Below are 21,573 nucleotides of genomic sequence, written 5' to 3'. Positions count from 1 at the left end.
TAACTTCGGTCTGGACTGTAGTTGAACCTTAATCAATCTCACACTGATCCAAGGTACAGTTATGCTCCTACGTCTCTGATCCCAGCAGGATACTACGTACTTGATTCCCTTAGCTGATCTCACCCACAACTAAGAGTTGCGACGACCCAAAGTCGAAGACTTTAATAAACAAATATGTATCACACAGAAAAGTCTACGGTAATAGATAAATCCGTCTCCCACGAATATACCTACGATTTTTGTTCCGTCTTTTGATAAATCAAGGTGAACATGAACCAATTGATAAACCGGACTTATATTCCCGAAGAACAACCTAGTATTATCAATCACCTCACAATAATCCTAACCGACGCAGCGAAAAAAAGATATCGTGGAATCACAAACGATGAGACGAAGTGTTTGTGATTACTTTTATATCTTGCCTATCAGAGATATCAATCTCAAGCTAATTATTACAATTTTACTCATACGATAGAAACAACAAGATCAGATCACACAACTACGAGAAAGTAGTATCGGTCTGGCTTCACAATCCCAATGAAGTCTTTAAGTCGTTAACCTGGTTTAGAAGAAGAAACCAAAGGTTAAAGGAAAATTGACTCTAGCTTAGCACAACTAGTATCACACAGAAGGTGCGGGGATTAGGTTTCCCAGTTGCTAGAGTTCTCCCTTATATATTCTTCAAATCAGGGTTTGCAATCAATGTTAGCTTGGTAACAAAGCATTCAATATTCACCGTTAGATGAAAACCTGATTTAGATTCAAGCTAATATCTTTCAACCGTTAGATCGAAAACTAGCTTGTTACACACAAATGAAATGCACGTTTCTTGACTTGTGTAACCGTACCCAAACTTGTACATTTGTTGGTTCAACAATAGTCAACCAAATGGTTAGCCATATTATCACTTTCATATCAACCATATTCTTCTTCACCATAACTAGTTCAAGTGACTCAAATGAACTAGTTAGAGAGTTGTTCAATTGCAAGGAATCTTACGTAACTACACAAGACACAATCGAAGCAAAAACGATTTGATTCACTCGAATCGGTTCATGAACTATATATCCACAGTTTGCAATTTTCATTCCTTAGTATATATAAGAATAAGTTTACAAACATCGTTTTTAGATATAACCTACTCAAGTTCGCGGACTGGGTTCGCGGACTTAAGTTCCCAGACGGAGTTAAAAACTCCAGCAGAAATTCCCGGGACAAGAACTTCCTCCAGTTCGCGGACTGAGTTCGCGGACTTGGCTCACGCCACCATGCCGGTTCTCTTGATCAACAAAGTTCGCAAACTTCGGTTCAGGGAATAAGGACTTATACATATATGTGTTTCCATAACAATGCTTATATCCTCCAATGGTTATATAATCTAAACTCTCATTTCAATCATTGGAACATTCTTAGAGGACGTTGATATTCTATCGTTGTTATTCACAAACTATTTTTCGTCAAAGTAATCAATTTCCAAAGTGATTGAAACTTGTCATGACTTTCGTCACTAGGTAAAGATGAACTTGGTTAAAGCGAAAGCTTATCAACACATATTTCGAGAAATAGATAAGCGAGATAAACTCGGCTCGAAATAGCAAATGTGTATAATCTAAGTCTATATAGCAAAACGACTTTTGTTTCAAGATGGGAGATAAATAGACTTTTGAGTGATAGATAAGTTCAAGTCTCCACAGACCTTTTAGTCGATGAAGATCCACCGGTTCCTTGAGTAGTCCTTCGTCTTGTATGATGATTTCCATGGAGTTCTTGAGCTCAACTACACTTTCTATCCTAGTCCGAGACCTTAGCTATAGTAGACTAGAAATCAAGACTTATAATTTTGATCACTAACATTGACAAACATGCTTGAGATAGCAACGCATGCGAGTTCGACCGAGCAATGCTCTAACACATGGCCTGCCTAGTATTTTCCTATGCTATGTTCCCATCTGAATTCTCAATGTTGGCATGACATGACGATTAATGTTCACTCGTAGCGGAGTAACATAAATCCCCTGAAGTGTCAGTATTGAGACCTGCATGAAAACACTCACATGGCCTATGAAAAAGAGGGGGTCTAACAACACCACCCAATATATCGCTTAACAATATGTATGGACTAACTCCGAAATACTTTCTAGAGAATCAACTAGACAGTCAGACTCAATCTAGGTAAAAGTATCTCAAGGAGTTAATATCTCTCTCTTGTTTTGATTTACTCAAGCTAATAGAAATCAGCGAGTCCTAATCAAACACAAGGAATAACTTGGACGGTACCAAAGACCAATGTCCAAGGATCAATCAATGACAATCAAACAACCAAAGGTTGGATTATACCAATTGATGATCTAGACGCACAACCTGTATTATTTCAATTATAAAGATAAACAATATAATGCGGAAACTGAAATAACACAGACACCAGAAATTTTGTTAACGAGGAAACCGCAAATGCAGAAAAACCCCGGGAACTAGTCCAGATTGAATACACACTGTATTAAGCCGCTACAGACACTAGCCTACTCCAAGCTAACTTCGGACTGGACTATAATTGAACCCCAATCAGTCTCCCACTGATCCAAGGTACAGTTGTACTCTCTACGCCTCTGATCTCAGCAGGATACTGCGCACTTGATTCCCTTAGCTGATCTCACCCATAATTAAGAGTTGCTACGACCCAAAATCGCAGGCTTTAACAATAAACAAATATGTCTCACACAGACAAGTCTATCAAATGATCAATCTGTCTCCCACAGAAAAACCCTAAAGTTTTTCAAACTTGTCATTAAATTTTTCATGACTTTCCTCACTAGGTAAAGATGAACTTGGTTAAAGCGAAAGCTTACCAACACATATTTCGAGAAATAGATAGGCGAGATAAACTCGGCTCGAAATAGAAAATGTGTCTAATCTAAGTCTATATAGAAAAACTACTTTTGTCTCAAGATGGGAGATAAATAGACTTTTGAGTGATAGATAAGTTCAAGTCTCCACATACCTTTTATTCGATAAAGATCCACTGGTTCCTTGAGTAGTCCTTCTTCTTGTATGATGATTGCCATGGAGTTCTTGAGCTCAACTACACTTTCTATCCTAGTCCGAGACCTTATCTATAGTAGATTAGAAATCAAGATTTATAGTTTTGATCACTAACATTGACAAACATGCTTGAGATAGCAACGCATGCGAGTTTGACCGTGCAATGCTCTAACAATCTCCCCCTTTGTCAATTTTAGGGACAAAACTTTCAATACATATGGAATACAAAAAAGATAATGAAACTTTAGTAGCTCCTATTCCACATGTCTAATCTTCAACATTCCTCTAAATCTTCGTCACTTCCAAGTACTCCAATGATCCCAAAGGTTGTAAGTTTAGCACCATCAGTGGTGAAGATCCGTAGCTATAACAATGAGAAAGCATCGGTCTCGATCATTGTTATACAGTGTCATAGTATTATTACACAGTGTCAAAGTTCAATTGTATCACAACTTCAACAATAATACTATGGTGATATATATCACTACCCCTTAGTCAATACTCCATCTCACATGAAAACCACTCCCCCTTACACAATGATTCGAAAACCATATGTATTTGTTGTGTGAACTACATATTAATTCTCCCCCTTTTTGTCACTGAAATTGGCAAAGGTACAAGAACGGGTTCATAATGAAATTTCCGTAAGAGACATTTCATGACTAAGAGAAAGAAACACACATCATCTTATTTAGATGCAATCATATAGCCGAAGCTAACAACATTCATCAAGGAGTTTAAAGATACAAGATAACCCCTCTAAAATTCCACAGCCGCACACCCCTCAAGATATGACCATAAAGCACAAGTTCAAAAGAACTCTCCCCCATTTTGATGTCATTCCCGAAAGAACAACAACGAGCGACCTTAATTTCAAGAGAAAAGAAGGATTTTTATTGGACACCAAAACCATGAGAATGATTTTTATATCCAAAACTCAATCAAATTAATCATAAGTAAACCCATGATTAATTTAATTGGAATACATAATCAAATTAAACACAAAAGTGATCAATTTAATTCATTATGCTCAACATAAGTAAACGACTAAGTTAACCATACAAGAGAGTGATTGGATTAATCGTTCATATACTCAACACAAGATAAACTTGTGGAGTAATAACTAAATAACCAACAAGATGATTAATTTAGTTCTAATATGCTCAACATAAAGTATCTTACGGAACAACCAACAAGGCTAATAAAAAATAATCAACTTTGTTGTATCGTGCTCAATATAAGACACATTACGGAGCCTCACGGTAATACAAAAAGGATGGATCAATGAAGATCAATACCGCGGAATACACAAGGATTCATTCTTTTGCATACGCATATACAATAGCAATAATCCTTGGATACAAAAGATTTTAACCTATCTTCCGTCAAAGATTGACAATATAGGATTAACTTTTTGTAAATGTCAAAAGTCTATTCATTCTTAAACCAATAAACGAATACCGATCATGAACGACTTTACTTTTGACAAAATATGGGACAACATAGTTCACGGACGTAAACACCAATAGCCCATAGCAAATTGCAATATAACAAATCATAAAGATTAAATACTGCAAAACATCATCCTCCAAAGAGTTTTAGAATTTAAACCAAAAACTAAAAACAAGAAGATGAAAATAATAGCCATGTGTAGTCATAATAATCGCTATTCAAAGCACTAGTTATTCTTCCAACTAAGCCAAAAAGAAGACATACTAGGCGATAAGAAACACTTAGTTTTCATTGATGATTTCATACCTCTGAAATGGTCCATCGAAATAGGAATCACTGATATCCTTGATCCTGTTGACTGTAGAGACACCATGTTCATAAGTTAGAACGTTAGTTTTTCGATCAACAATGCGAGCATAATGACGAGCCTTTGCGCAGTCAAGGATAACTTTCTTCTGATTCCTGATCAAGATATTCTGAGTACCAAGGATTTTTGCATGTCCATCAATGAGCTGGTTTATCTGCAGTTGAAGGTTAGCAAGTTCGCTCTTAACTTCGTTCTGAAAACGAATTAGATCCTTGACGGACTTTCCAATCCAAGAGTTATACTCTTTCCTTTCCATCATCTTCTTCATGATGAACTCTTGAGCAAAATCACATCCTTTAACATCATCTTCCAAGTTAGGGTTAACTTCTTCTTTTCGAACAGTTTCTATCGAGTTCCTTTCTGAAGATTAATGAACGCATATAATATATATATGTGTTCAAGTATACACCCTAGATAGAAACCCTAGAGTTCCTTGAGGAGATATGGACGTTCTTGGGCAGACCGAAATACCATAGTAAATAGACCCAATTAGGAACACTGCATACTGTGTTGTTTTCAAAGAACCTTCATCTCTAAAAAGTCACAGAGATGAAAGAAAGAACTACCAAAAAAAAATCAAACATACAAACCGAAAGAAAATCAGCAAAACATACTTGAGCATCTCTCAGACATCATCCTTGTATCTCTCAAGTTAGATACAAGAATGGAGTTTTTCTACTAGGTAGTAGAGGGAGACATAGTCTCACCAAAGGATCTGAGAGAATAGTTGTGATTTCCTCCAGGATATCTGATCTCAGCATTTCTTATCTTTTCCTGGCAGTCTCCAAATTTAGAGAAATGTCTCACAACCCTTCCTGGAAGCACAAGAGAGGAATTTTTCTGATCACAAATTTTAGGACCTCTAGAGATTGGTTCTAGGGGATTTTCAGAAACGGGTCTCCATACTCTAGACTGAGATTTACCAGAGTTATTCTTATAAACACAGGACATGCTTTCATAGGTAGCACAAGAATTTTTACCACTAGATTACAACCCAGTCTTGTAATGATTTCTAGGAAAGAGATCATTTTTATAAGAAGTCTGATTCCTTGTGAAGAGGTTCACTGCAGTAGTCGTGTGACTATTTACTCCATTGACAGTGGAAATAATCAAATTGCGAAGATTAGAAATTTGTTTCTTCCTGGCAAAACAATGGACATCATAGTGATTTCCTTTTCCACAGAAGGTACAGTTTCGTGAGAAGGACGCAAGAATCGGCATCTGTTTTAACTTTACATCCCTGTGAGAAGATTGTAAGTTGTATAGCCTTTTCTCGACACAATTTTTCTGAAGGAGATTTCTTCATGTGCTCCACATTAAGAGGAACAGTTGGAATAAAAGAGTTTTTCCTTAAGACAGAGTTTTCCTTTTTCAAGGTCAAACATTGTTCATGGGCCAGGGAAAGTGCTGCTTCTAAATTTCTTTTTCTTCACGAAGTCTGTCAAGATCAGATGAATGCGTCTTGATCAAACATTATTCTCTAATTGATCCTTCTTTGATCAGCATTTCAAGATTAGAAATCTTTTCATGCGGTAGATTATTTTCTTGAAGAAGTTTCTCAATATCCTTAGAGAATGACTCTATGATGTTATAGAGTACATGTTCACGATCAACAGACTTTTCAAATTCATCAATGAGCTGTTCATGATACTGAAGATCAAAAAAATCAGTAGAATATTTTGCAATTCTGGTGAGCTCCATTTCAGCTTTTGCCATTGTGTCCAATGTCTCAGTTGAGGAAGAGTGGTCAACACAAGATGGGACAGTCTTCCTACCTCGGAATTCAGAAGAACCAACTAAGGAGTAATTTTTTGAGGTATTTCCGAGACACTTGACAAGGAGTAATCCTTTGAAAGCTTTAGGAGGCATTTTGGTGTGCGTAAGAGATTTCGTCTGCAGACTCAGATTGCTACAAACACAGACTTGTAAGGTCTTAAACGTGTTTGCCTGCTCTGATACCAATTGAAAAAGCGGGGGTCTAACAAAACCACCCAATATTTCGCTTAGAAATCTGTATGGACTAACTCCGAAATACTTTCTAGAGAATAAACTAGACAGTCAGACTCAATCTAGGTAAAAGTATCTCAAGGAGTTAATATCCCTCTCTTGTTTTGATTTACTCAAGCTAATAGAAATCAGCGAGTCCTAATCAAACACAAGGAATAACTTGGACGGTACCAAATACCAATGTCCAAGGATCAATCAATGACAATCAAACAACCAAAGGTTGGATTATACCAATTGATGATCTACACGCACAACCTGTATTATTTCAATTATAAAGATAAACAATATAATGCGGAAACTGAAATAACACAGACACCAGAAATTTTGTTAACGAGGGAACCGCAAATGCAGAAAAACCCTGGGACCTAGTCCAGATTGAATACACACTGTATTAAGCCGCTACAGACACTATCCTACTCCAATATAACTTCGGACTGGACTATAGTTGAACCCCAATCAGTCTCGCACTGATCCAAGGTACAGTTGTACTCCCTACACCTCTGATCCCAGCAGGATACTGCGCACTTGATTCCCATAGCTGATCTCACCCACAACTAAGAGTTGTTACCACCCAAAATAGCAGGCTTTAACAATAAACAAATCTGTCTCACACAGACAAGTCGATCAAAGGATCAATCTGTCTCCCACAGAAAAACCCTAAAGTTTTTGTTCCGTCTTTTGATAATAATCAACGCGAACAGGAACCAATTGATAATCCGGTCTTATATTCCCGAACAAAAGCCTAGATTAATCAATCACCTCACAACAATCTTAATCGTATGGTAGCGAAACAAGATGTCATGGAATCACAAACAATGAGACGAAGATGTTTGTGGTTACTTTTTATATCTTGCCTATCAGAGAAATCAAACAATCTCTAGCCAATCAATAAGATTGTACGCGTACGATAAAAGATGCAAGATCAGATCACACAACTACGATAAAAGTAGTATCGGTCTGGCTTCACAATCCCAATGAAGTCTTCAAGTCGTTAACCTGGTTTTAGAAGAAGAAAACCAAAGGTTAAAGGAGAACCGACTCTAGCACGCAAACTAGTAGCACACGTAAGGTGTGGGGATTAGTTTTGCAGAGTTGCTAGATGTCCCCTTATATAGTCTTTCAAATCAAGTTTTTTCCTTAGTTACAAAGCAATCAATATCCACCGTTAGATAAGAACCTGATTTAGAATCAAGCTAATATTTCTCAACTGTTAGATCAAAAACTTAGCTTGTCATACACAAATGACTGTACGATTCTAGGTTTGTTAACCGCACCGAAACGTGTACACTGTTGGTTCAACAATAGTCTAACCAAAAAGGTTAACCATATGAGCATTTCATACCAACCATGTTCTTCTTCACCATAAATAGTTCAAATGACTCAAATGAACTAGTTAAGAGATTTGTTCAATTGCAAGGAAATCTTGTGTAACTACACAAGACACAGTTGAAGCAAAGATGATTTGATTCACAAGAATCGGTTCATGAACTTTAATAACCATGGTTTGCAAAAGCATTCCTTAGTCTTTTAAGATTAAGTTCAGAGATCATCTTTAGATATATAACCTTCTCAAGTTCGCAGACTAGGTTCGCGGACTTAAGACACCGGACAAAGTTTACAAACTCCAGCAGAAATTCTCGGGTTTGAGAACTTCGTCGGTTCGCGGACTGGGTTCGCGGACTTGGCTCATGCAAGTAGTTTGTCAACTCCAGCAGAAATTCCCGGGTTTGAGAACTTCGGCAGTTCGCGGACTTGGCACTTGCCATACTTCCGGTTCTCTTGATCAACAAAGTTCGAGAACTTCGGTTCAAGGAATACATTGGTTATATAATCTAAACTCTCATTCCAATCATTGAAACATTCTTAGAGGACGTTATATAGTTGTTACACTATTTCTCGTCAAAGCAATTTTCAAAGTGATTGAAACATTCATGACTTTCATCACTAGGTAAAGATAAACTTGGTCGAAGCGAAAAGCTTACCGACACATATTTCGAGATATAGATAGGCAAGGTATACTCGGCTCGAAATACCAAATATGTATAATCTAGTCTATATATATAGCATACGACTTTTGTCTCAAAGAGTAGGAGATAGAATAGATAGACTTTTGAGTGACAGATAAGTTCAAGTCTCCACATACCTTTTTGTCGAGAAGTTCCACCGGTTCCTTGAGTAGTCCTTCTACTTGTATGATGAATCGCCATGAAGTCCTTGAGCTCAACTACACTTACTATCCTAGTCCGAGACTTAGCTATAAGAGACTAGAAATCAAGACTTATAGTTTTGATCACTAACATTGACAAACATGCTTGAGATAGCAACACATGCGAGTTTGACCGAGTAATGCTCTAACAGGCTACACCACCCTCTGACAAAGAGATCAGTGTGTTCACGCACCTTTTAGTTAAAATCTAGCGCGATCGAACGCGTTTAAATTCCTTAAGGGAAATCTAGACTGTCCATATTAGTCATAAGAAACGATCACGGCCACATGATTTGGCCAAGCAATTCAATAGGCCTAGCCTAATCTTGGCGGAATTAGGCAATCATCATGATGACCACCGGCGGGCCCACTAACGCCCTAGCCGGACGGATTTCATCTAGTACATCTGCAGCGCTTCGAACGATTAACCCTAATGTGGGTGATCGCGCTATTGACAAAACAAGCTCAAACGAGTTAAGACCGGCAAAAACGGTCTCAAAACCCATCACATTCGTCCAACTTAGCCGGCCTAGTTGGAAGGCGTAGATCGCATCTCGAACGATCAAAGAAGTGATGGCATGTTCGTCGGCATCCCAGCTTCTCCCTTGGTCGATCGACCATGCCCACGACAAGTCTAGAGAATGTCAAAACGTTTTCCCAAACTAGAGCGAACGCGCCATTCTAAAACCCTAATATGGGTTGCGGCATGATACAACTATCGCAAATCAATCCTGACCACCCATCTTCGCTAGCCGAATTGAGTGGCTTAGATCTAATTTTAGATGGCCCAGAAGATGTCAGCGTTCTCACAAGTGGCTCGTCTTTGCACATGGCCGGTCGGCCTGTTCAAATCAGCGCCCAACGCTTTGATTCGATTAGCCAAAATAGGGTTGGCCGCATGGTTTCTAAACCCTAAATTGCGTCAACGACAATATATAACTGCCGCAAATCTTCTCGTCCATCCAACTTCGCTAGCCTAGTTGGATGGTGTAGATTTATTTCCAGAAAACTAATAGGGTAGCATTGTGATCACCGGACACCCCTCCTTCACAAGGAGCGATCGACCAAGCAATAGATCGTCCCTAGAGCTACCAAACGATCACCCAAAGGTGGTCGGTCATGCTACCTTTTTAAGACGCTCAATCCGCGACTGATTCAATCAAGCTCGAAAACAATGATGTTTCTTGCACATCGATTATTTTCAGTTGCTTGTTTAAAACCGATGCTTCATACACATCGATTATAAGCGATGTTTTATAAATACTGGTTTCACAAATAATTTATTATTTGACCTAAAAGCATTGTGCGCTGCTTTCAGCGACGAGTCTCACGACTCGAGACATCAAACATGTCACAAACTGGGGGATGCTCACTGGGGTATTGGTCTGGCGGTTTACAGCGTGCGGCGCGCAACGCACCCATTGCGAGAACGTCTCAGGGAAGAACGGACAGTCAATAGTAATGAGATAGTGGGTGAAGGCGTAACCAGTTTCCCCTCATAGTGGAAGCGTGGTGATCACCACTTTTTACACAACTCCACTTCTCCACTGCCTAATCACCTCCACTTCATACGAGATCAGGGTGTGCTCGAACATGACTTGTATAAATAGGATTTCAACCTATTTCGACAGAACAATACATGTGTTATCAACACAAGTATCCAGAAACCATTTTTCTGATACAACTCATAAAACTGCCACACCTTGATAATTCAACATTCTGATCTCAAACACCTTTTTCGCTTCCCTCCTTAAGATCAACCCTTCTCCTTCACTTTGTGACCGAATTGAATCTAAAACGACCATTTCTTGGTTTAGGCCAGAGTCTTACAGATTGATCTCTTGAATCTAAAAGTACTCCCGTGTAGTGCATTTGTTTAGGGTTTGAATTCGTTTCTCATTAACACACCCAAATTTACCAAAAATAGCAGAATCAGTTTTTACCCCAAAACACCCGTACACGTAGCTGAGTAGCTATATATCGACTTTCAGATTTGTATGATACACACATCATGGGAAAATCTGTTTGACTCGTGATCCGGATCGGTATGTATATTCGTATACGAACCATTTTGGAATTGTGGTAAGGTAACCGGGTTTAAGTATTCAAACTGGTATGTGAACCAATACAGTTCTATGTTCTTGAACCAGTTTAGTACCCAAACCGGTACGCAACCTGAAAAGGTTCTGTGAACTCCGGAACCGATAAAGTCTTAAGGTTTACAAACCGGCCCGCAAACTTGAAAATTTCTGACAACTTCGGAACTCAGATTTGCACCAAAGTTTGCAAACCGGTACGTGAACTGAAAAAAATTATGTCAATTCCGGAACTCGTTTATGCTAATAAGTTTGCAAACCGGTACGCGTACCATGACTCAACAGATTCACGAACGACTCAAGTATTTGTACTGTGTGCATTTACAAACTATGTCGATTGTGTTCAAATGCGATTAAATTATTTTACGAGATGATTTGCATTTTATCAGTTCTCTAAAAACACTAGACTTAGTTGATCACATGATTGTGACTCAAGATTAGTGTCTTTGTGTTCATAAAAAATGAGTGTTAAGCTTTTAAGTTCAAACCGGCTAGTTTCGGCTAACCATTTTGGACATAGTCTTTGTACACGGCTCGGTTACAGTTTACCTAACCAGAGTGTATATCTTGTTTATGTGAATAAGATTCAAAGTTTTCATCTAGCGGTAAAGATTGTTTGCTTGGTTCCAAAGCTATCTTATTAGATTAAACCTTAAGCAACCTATGTTTTGAAGTCTATATAAGGGGAACTCTTGGAAACTAGGATCTTTGAATCCCGACACTACTTTTTGTTGTGTCATAGTTATATCTAGAGTCGTCCACTTCAGTGATAGTTGTTGGAAATATATTGTAAAGACCCTCTTCAAGAATAGGATTAGATGTTGAACTGATCTGTTTGAAATGTTGAGTGAGATGTATTGATAACTTATACATCTCTTGTTTGGAGCCAGTTGCCATCATGATCTTGAATGAAATCAATATTATTCCTTGTTCTTCTTTTATTTGCTTTCGTATGAAAATATTTGTTGTTGTAGTCCATCTCCTTCATGAAATTATCTCTTGATTTTTGTTGGTAGAAATCACTTTGTACTTTGCGCTATTTGTTCAGTTCATTGTTGATGTTGATGATGCTATTTTGGACATTAGAATCTTGAGGACCTTCTAGCAGTAAGTTTAGTTCCTTTTGAAGATTATCCACATTTTGGTTGATATCTCCAAAGTGTTCCTTATTCCAAAGAGATAGTTTTTTCCTTGTAATATGAAGTCTTTGAATTAACTGAAATGCTTGAGAACCATGGACACTATATTTCCAGGCATTAGCAATGACAATATCACAATTTTCATCATTTAACCAGATTAAGAAGAACTTAAAAGGTTTCCAGTAGTTTGGGACTGTGGTATCAGTAACTAGCATTATAGGGCTACGGTCACTTTCTACTTGTGTCAAATGCATGAGTTTAGAATTAGAAAAATAGATAGACCAATTGCCATTACCTAGAACCATGTCAATTCTAGATATTTGATCTTGTGCCTAAATAATTGTGGGATATGGAATACTATTCCCATCCTTAGAGACATGCTAAGGGTGTTTTTTAGCGACGAAAATACTAAACTATCCTTTACAACAAATAAAAACTAAATCTAAATATCTAAGGACTTGTTTGGTAAGATTTTTAAAACCAGTTTTCAAAAATAATTTTACACTGTTTTTAAAACACCATTTTTTCTTGTTTTCATTTTTTTTTCAATCTTAAAAATGTGCTTGGTATGAAAGTAGAAAACTATTTAAAAAAAAAAAAGAATTCAAGAATTAGGTATATGTTTCAATCAATAATTCAAAAATCAATATAAACTTACAAAATTCAGTTATAACTTGTAAGCTTAAACAAGTGTTTCTACACTTGTACACGTCATAATGAATTTATACTCTTACAAGTTTCAACGATAATGAATTCCAACTCAATTACGGCAATCAGGAACCATTCTATTTCCTCGCATTCGAATTCAAAAGGTTACATGAAATATCAGAAGGCAAGTGAGAACAGAGAAGCACCCTTGTAAATTGATTTTATGTTGTTGCACTTTTGGGATAGCAAAATGGCGGGGCTGCGTTATTGTCAGTGATCTGAAAAACAATAATCCCGAAGCAAGAAAATAGTACTACTAAGGATTAATATTGGATAAACCACAGGAAAATGAACGCATGGAACAAAGTGTTGGAATCTTCACTTTGTCAACCAATTATACTAGATTTTGAGTAGAACTCTTCGATTGCCTCGTACCCATGCCTAAACTGTATAGCAATACCGGAATAATCGCTATCAGCAGCTATAAATAACATACATAAATGAAATTTTCATGAGTTCCTATAGAGGACAAGACAAAGTGTTTAAATAAAATCCAATACAATGAAACACGTGAAACATTAGCTAGCTTAAATGGATCCCCAAAACTGTGAATATCGCCATCTCAACCGGAGCACCCCATACAATATCCAACTCTCCCTTATAAATTATCATCATATTCCATTACATTAAGATGACACTTCTTTTGTACTTGTAACTGAGCAATCAATATCTGTTGGATTTTGTAAACACTTATATCAAAATAGTTCGTATCTATTTCATTCATTCAACCTGCCTCTTATACAAGACATACAACCCTAGTTTAGAGTTCGACCTTACAATGGACTGTCCATAACAGTTTAGACATTGGACTGTCCATAACAGTTTAGACAGTAGACTGTGAAGATGGGTCTCAATCTGTAGACTGTGAAGATGGGTCTCAATCCTGGGTCTCAAACCAACAGTCTCGAGCCCATATATAACTCTCCTAATACCCTCCCTCAAGACGGAGCATGGAGATCACACATGCCCATCTTGGAAATAAGAAACCGAAACTGAGCTTTTCCTAAAGATTTAGTAAAAATATCCGCCAATTGCACTGTTGTAGGAGTGTAAGAAGGCGTAATAAGCTTATGCATGATAGCATCTCTAACCAGATGACAATCAACTTCAATATGCTTTGTTCGTTCATGAAAAAACGGATTCTGAGCAATATACAAAGCCGATTGACTATCACATAGAAGACGCATTCCATGTGGATGATGAACTCCCAAATCACCCAGTAATTTTTTCAACCATTTTAATTCACACGTCGCCGCCGCCATAGATCTATATTCTGCTTCAGCTGACGAACGAGAAACAATATGTTGCTTCTTAGTTTTCCAGGATATTGGAGAATACCCAAGAAGAACAAACCATCATGTCAACGAGCGTCTAGTTAAGGGACAACCAGCCCAATCTGAGTCACACCATCCTTTCAAATTAAGACCACTATCAAAGCGCAACAGAATTCCCTGCCCAGGATTCTTCTTCAAATATCGAACCACACGAAGAGCCGCTTCCCAATGTGCTATTCTCGGCAGTTGCATGAATTGAGACAAAATATGAACAGAATATGCTAGGTCTGGCCTAGTCACGGACAAATAGATTAAACGCCCAAATCTTCGATATTTTTCCACATCCGTGAACAAATCTCCTTTGTCCAAAGAAAGACGATGATTAGTTTCCATTGGAAATTCTGCAGGTTTTGCACCTAATAAACCTGCTTCCATGATGATATCCAACGCATATTTGCGTTGACACATATAAAAACCTTGTGCACTCCGTGCCACCTCCAAACCCAGAAAATACTTCAACTTTCCCAAATCTTTCATCTTGAACATTGTCCCAAGTAAGTTTGAATTGATCAAGCGCAACAAATCATTACCCGCAACAATCAAATCATCCACATAGACCAAAACATTAAGTTGGGTTTTTCCCTTAGTCATGTAAAAAGAGAATAATCAATATGATTGCCGAAACCCATAATTCTTCAAAGCTGCAGACAATTTTGCAAACCAACACCGAGGAGCCTGCTTTAAACCATATAAAGATTTTTTCATCCTACACACCATATTAGACTTACCTTGAGAAAATCCAGGTGGTATTTTCATATACACTTCTTCTTCCAAGTCTCCATGAAGAAATGCATTATGTACATCCATCTGATGCACTTCCCAATTCTTAATTGCTGCCACAGCTAGGAAAGTCCGCACTGTCGTCATTTTCGCCACTGGTGCAAATGTCTCATTGTAATCCAACCCTTCTACTTGATGATTCCCAAAGATCACCAGTCTAGCTTTGAGCCGCACCAACTGTCCATTCTCATCATACTTCTCTGTGTAAATCCATTTACTACCAAGAGCTTTCTTTCCCGGCGGTAATTCTTCTAATTCCCATGTTCCTTGTTCTTCCAAAGCTCGTATTTCTTCTGCCATTGCCTTACGCCATCCTGGATACTTCATGGCTTCTTTGAAATTTTTAGGCGCAGACCCAGCAGTAATTGCTGCAAGAAACTTTTTATGAACTGTAGAGAATTTATCACAACTAACATAATACGTCAAAGGATACGGCGTACCTGAGGATGATGATTGTGGAGAGTGAGCATGAGATGGACTATTTTGTCGTACAGTGTGCGTTACAAAACCTTTGAGACTAGACGGAATCTTCTGTCTCCTTCCTTTACCCATACTAGTCCGTCACTTCCTTCGAGACCACAGGGTTCTCAGTAATATATTCTGGGTTCTCAGTATATCTTCCAGGGTTCTCAGTAATGTCTTCCGGGTTCTCAGTAATGTTTTCTGGGTTCGCAGTAATACCTTCCTGGTTCCCAGTAATATATTCTGGGTTCGCAGTATTGTCTTCGGGTTCTCAGTAATGTATTTGGGTTCTCAGTAATATCTTCTGGGTTCTCTTGCTGCACTATTTCTTCATCATCACTCCAACACACGTCATTATTAGCCTGAACTATCTCAGTTGGCTGATCAGGTACCCTAGATATGTAAGGAAACTGATGTTCATGAAACTCTACATCCCTTGAAACTAAAAATTGTCTTTGTCTAAGTCATATAATTGCCATGCCTTCTTCCCAAAAGGATAACCCAGAAAGACGCACCTTCTTCCTCGACTTGCAAACTTATCCCCTTTACTACTTTGATCATGTGCATAACACAAGCAACCAAATACTTTCAACTGACTATATGGTGCCGGTTTCCCAAATAGAACTTCATATGGAGTTTTGTTATTTAGAACCGGTGTAGGCGTACGATTAATCAAATACGCTGCTGTCAAAGCACATTCTCCCCAAAATCTGATCGGTAAATTTGCTTGAAACCTCAAAGCTCTTGCCACATTCATTATGTGCTGATGTTTTCTCTCAACTCTTCCATTTTGTTGAGGTGTTCCTACACAGGATGTCTCAAAAACTATTCCATTAGTCTTAAATAGCCACGCAATGCATTAAATTCAGTTCCATTATCACTTCTAACAATTTTGATTTCTTTACCAAATTGACGTTTCACAAGCGCAATAAAGTTAAGAAATATCGTTTGCAACCTCAGTTTTGCTTTGAATTAAATAAATCCACACACCTCTTGAAAAATCATCTACTATTGTCAAAAATATTGTGCTCCAGAAGACGAGCACGTCTTATAAGGACCCACAAATCTATATGAACCAAATCAAAACTACAACTGGATTTGCTCAAACTACTAGCAAAACTACTTCTACGATGTTTTGCACGTGGACAAATATCACACGCATCATTATTTTTCTTCAATAATCTACCCAGACCTGGTAACCGTTGTAACACTTTCTCTGATGGATGTCCCAATCGCTGATGCCACAGCTCATACGTATCTCACTCACCGTAAGCACTTTAACTGGAGGCACACCACAGAACATATATAGTCCACCTCGTCGCTCACCCACTCCAATCACCTTCCTCGTCAACCGGTCCTGTATAAGACATAAAGTGTTAGTACATTGAACATTACATACTACCTCATCAATGAGTTGTGTAAGAAATCAAGTTACAAGTTATCTGTGGCACATAAAGCACATTGTCCAATCTCAAACCACCAGGAAGAATAACTGTTCCTATTTTCTCAGAGTGAGCATATTTTCCGTCCGGCAGTCCCACCGAACATGCTCTAATATCTTTCACATTTATCATATCATCTCTTTTACACGTGACATGATTTGTAGCTCATGTGTCTATAATCCAGGATGTTTGATTTGTCTTACCTTGGAGCTGAGAACTGATTTTTCTTGAATTTAAATATTCAAGATTCTGCTGAACTTGACTTGCAGTCACGCCTGTCAGTCCTGATGCATCTCCTGAAGACCCAGTGGAAGGATGAGATGTTGTTGCTGCCGAGATGCTCAAATTATGCGCACGTATATTGTCTTGTCCTCTACCTCCTCTGCTGTTCACAAACCCGGCACCAGCACGTCCTCGACCACCATCTCTACCACCAGTTCGGCCTCCTCGACCATATCCTCTTCCACCTCTTTTTCTGTCACCTCACCATTCCGGGTATCCAATCAGCTGAAAACACCCTTCCTGTGAGTGCCCTTCTCGGCTACAATGCTTGCAAAATTTGTTAGGATCATACATATTATTGTATGGACGCTGATCTGGATGAACCTTGAACGCCATAACATTTTCCTGTGTCTGAGACGTCACAACTCCGTCCCCCAATTTTAGACGTTCCGAATTAGCCACAGCTTGATAAGCCACATCTATAGATGGCAGTGGTTCTCTTTCCAGTAATTGTTCACGCAGGGATCTATACATGGTATCCAAACCAATCAAAAAATAGTGTAAGAAATCTTCTTCTCTCAACGTACTAACCTGTGTTGCAATGTTACACGTGCACTGGCCACAACTACACTTCGGTGTCTCATATACGTCACCATCTCATCCCATATCTTGTTCAATATCCCATAGTACACTGCAACCTCCTCAGTTTTCTTCTGTTTGCATTCTCTTAAGGCAGCTTTCAACTGGCAGATCCGAGTTCCACTTACAACACAAAATCTCCTCTTCAAGTGCGTCCATAACATGCTCGCATCATCATAATCCCCCAACGTTGATCTAATAGTTGTCTCCAATGTATTGCTGATCCAAGAAACCAGCATTGAATGCACTGCAATCCACTCCTCTAACTCCTCAGGTTCTTTTGGTTCTTTGACGGTTCCATCAACAAAACCAAATTTTCTTTTGGCTATCAATGATCTTCTCACTGCTCTAGCCCATTCATCATATTTTGCTCCCTTTAACACAATCGGTGTGATGACAATCCCTGGTCCATCACTTGATGCCAGATGATATTCTGGTTTCTTCTTTTGCATATTGTTTTCTACCTCTTTTCCTCTTTTAGATGATTCTGTATCATCCGCCATGTTTACTGTTCTAGGGTTTTCTTATTCGTGTTAATCAACTCTGTCTCTTGATGCCATGTTGGATTTTGTAAACACATAAATCAAAATAGTTCGTATTTATTTCATTCATTCAACCTGCCTCTTATAAAGAAATACAACCCTAGTTTAGAGTTCGACCTTACAATGGACTGTCCATAACAGTTTAGACATTGGACTGTCCATAACAGTTTAGACAGTAGACTGTGAAGATGGGTCTCAATCTGTAGACTGTGAAGATGGGTCTCAATCCTGGGTCTCAAACCAACAGTCTCGAGCCCATATATAACTCTCCTAATAATATCTAAACCGCAGATAACCAATAGTTAGTAACTTAGTGTGTGTAGCCTACTTCTAGTAGCAAGTTAGAAACTAACCATGATATGCACACTATTCACAAAATGATTATGAATGAGAACAAACAGGGACGGACTCAAGATGTAACTTAGGGTAGGGATAATTTTATATATGGGACATGGCGGCTGAAGGCCGCGAGTTTTTTTTAGATAGATAGAGGGTTAAATCGATAAGATAATCAGTGTCAGCAGCATCAACCTGATGGGCTAACAACAAAAGTTTACTAAATGTACCTACTAAATTTTCTTATTACCAAACTAATTAAGGGACGGGCTATAGCCTACTTTAGCCCCTTGCTAGGCCCGTCCCTGAGAACAAATTGATCACCTATTGTTTACGACAAGCATGTAAAAACCGGAATGAATACGAACTTTCACCTTAGGATAGTAAGTGGAGGACCAACCAACCTCTATGATTCATAACAATCTAAAACTGAATACGAATTTTCAGCCAACCTCTATGAATACGTCAAATCGATTTTTATATAAAGCTAGGGTTTCTCTTTTATTGATTAAGAAATAAACGCTAATGCATGTGATTCTTCAGATTCTAAGGATCGAGAATAGTTAAGGTTACTAAGGGTAGGATAGGTTAGGTATTTTGTAAAAAAATTATTTTTATCCATTGTATTTGACTTTGACTATACGTTGACTGTAATTTGGGTCAATTCCTTCTCGTATCCATTACTTCCCTCCTGATAACAGGACTTTTAATTTAACATCTTTCTCCGATATGTACAAACATTCTGAACCCATAAGCTTTGAACTTTCGGTTTCTATTTGGTTTTTCGGGTACTTATGGGATGTCGGATGCCGAGTGCCCTTATAATTTATATGTCTTTAGATATGATTTAGCTAATGCTTAAGTGATTAGTCCTATGGGATATTCTGGCTCTAAACTGATTCATGTTTTCATTTTAATAAAAACCATGATTGTAAAAGACTGAATGTAACTGTGAAAATCATTTCTAGATGGGTGTGCCTGTCGAGCGAAATCAATAACGTCGTCGTCTTTAAAAACAAATATAGAGTAATAAAAAAGATTGTGAAATTGGGTAACCAGACAATGATGTTGGTTGAAATTCGCGGGTTGGGATGAAAAATTAAGTATTATCTGACTAAATATATTTATATTGATCATTATCAATCCCTAATAGTTAATTCGGCACACCAATGTCTAAATGACCCTTGGAAAAATTTCGAACACATAAATTTGGCAGGATTCGTTTTAATACCTAATCGATGATATTTTTTGGATATCTTTTTGTTCTTTCTGATTTTTGTGAAACATTGTTCCTTCAAGAACTTATGCAACAAAATAAAAATATGAAATGTTTTTAATATTATAAATATTTATGTTGAAATAAGAGCAAGACTACAAAGTCTTTTTTCTTTCTCTATCAAAGTTAACCAAAGAAAAATAAAAACTCATATAAGAATAAACATGCCTTCAATAAGGATGAGATCCCTACTGGATTGCTTCCTCAATCCAAAGAACAATTTAGGAAATGAGAATTTTGTGAATTTTTGTTTTTAGTCTCAAAGGATATTTAACAATAATAACCCTTTTTAACTTATTAAAGTGACCTAATATCCAACTCAACAGCTTGGATCATTAGAATTGTGTGTCGGTTAATTTAAGAGAAAAGTAAGGATGGAAGGTAGAAAAAGAAAGTAGCAGGAGAAAGATATTTCCGTTCATTAAGTAGTATTTAGACTTTGGAAAATGGGACATATCATGAAAGAAAAATCATGGCTAGATGATGAAAATTCAAAAAAAAATTCAAAGATTGAACCTTATTTATCAATCCTCGCCAAAAATCAGTCTAGTTCAAGAAATTTAGGGTCATATATTGAATCAAAATTTTAGGGTATCTTTTGCATCCTTAGTAAAAGAAAAAACAGTAAAAGGGTGTTAAGGAAATAGTAAATAAGAGACCCATGAGATGCACTCGGAACACTACTCTGTCGAACTCACAAGTTTTTCATCTCAAGCTTGTTGTCAATGTTAGTTGCACAAAACTATATCTTGATTTCTAGTATATTAAACTCAAGTCTCAGACTAGGATTAAAGTATGGTAGTTGAGTATCATAAATCATTGAATAACCCTCGAAGATTGAAGACTGAAGATCAAACTGAGAAAAATTTAAAGAAATTCATTGATAAAGAGGTATGTGAATACTAAACCATATCATATTTACTCACAACATTTACCGTTCTATCTTTATGAAACTTGTCATATGATTTTAGTAGATTTCATATTGCTTAAAAAAAAATTCTAGTCAAGCCCGTCTTGTTAAAATTCTTGAAATGTGATTCAAGTAGTGGATGTTCATAGATCCTTAATAATATTAGTCAAGAATAATTTATTGTTCAAAAGTTATTTTTGTTTCAAGTTGATCATTAGAAAATTGCCCAACCAATGATATTTCATATATATGGGGAATGATTCAAATTGTTTAAAGATATTTTTTCAGAACTTATGAGATTCCGTACACGGAGGTATGCATCCTAGTACGCGTACCCTAGACATCTGAGTTCCGGAATAAAGGATGTATGCATACCCGGTACGTGTACCCTAAGGTTCTGAATTCATGAAGCGGGGGAGGGGAGGGGGGGAGGTACGCATACCCAGTACGCGTACCCCAGGTGCATGAATTAGTTAACGAATAAGGGTACACATACCCATTACGCGTACCATAGAAACCTGAATTCACGAAATGGTCCATAGGTATGCGTACCCCTACACATACCACCCAGTACGAATTAAGAAGATGCTCATAAACTGTTTTCACAAATAGGTTT

The sequence above is a fragment of the Papaver somniferum genome, unplaced genomic scaffold, assembly GCF_003573695.1.
Source record: "Papaver somniferum cultivar HN1 unplaced genomic scaffold, ASM357369v1 unplaced-scaffold_132, whole genome shotgun sequence".
Taxonomy (NCBI): Eukaryota; Viridiplantae; Streptophyta; class Magnoliopsida; order Ranunculales; family Papaveraceae; genus Papaver; species Papaver somniferum.
Note: the sequence above shows the minus strand (reverse complement) of the source record.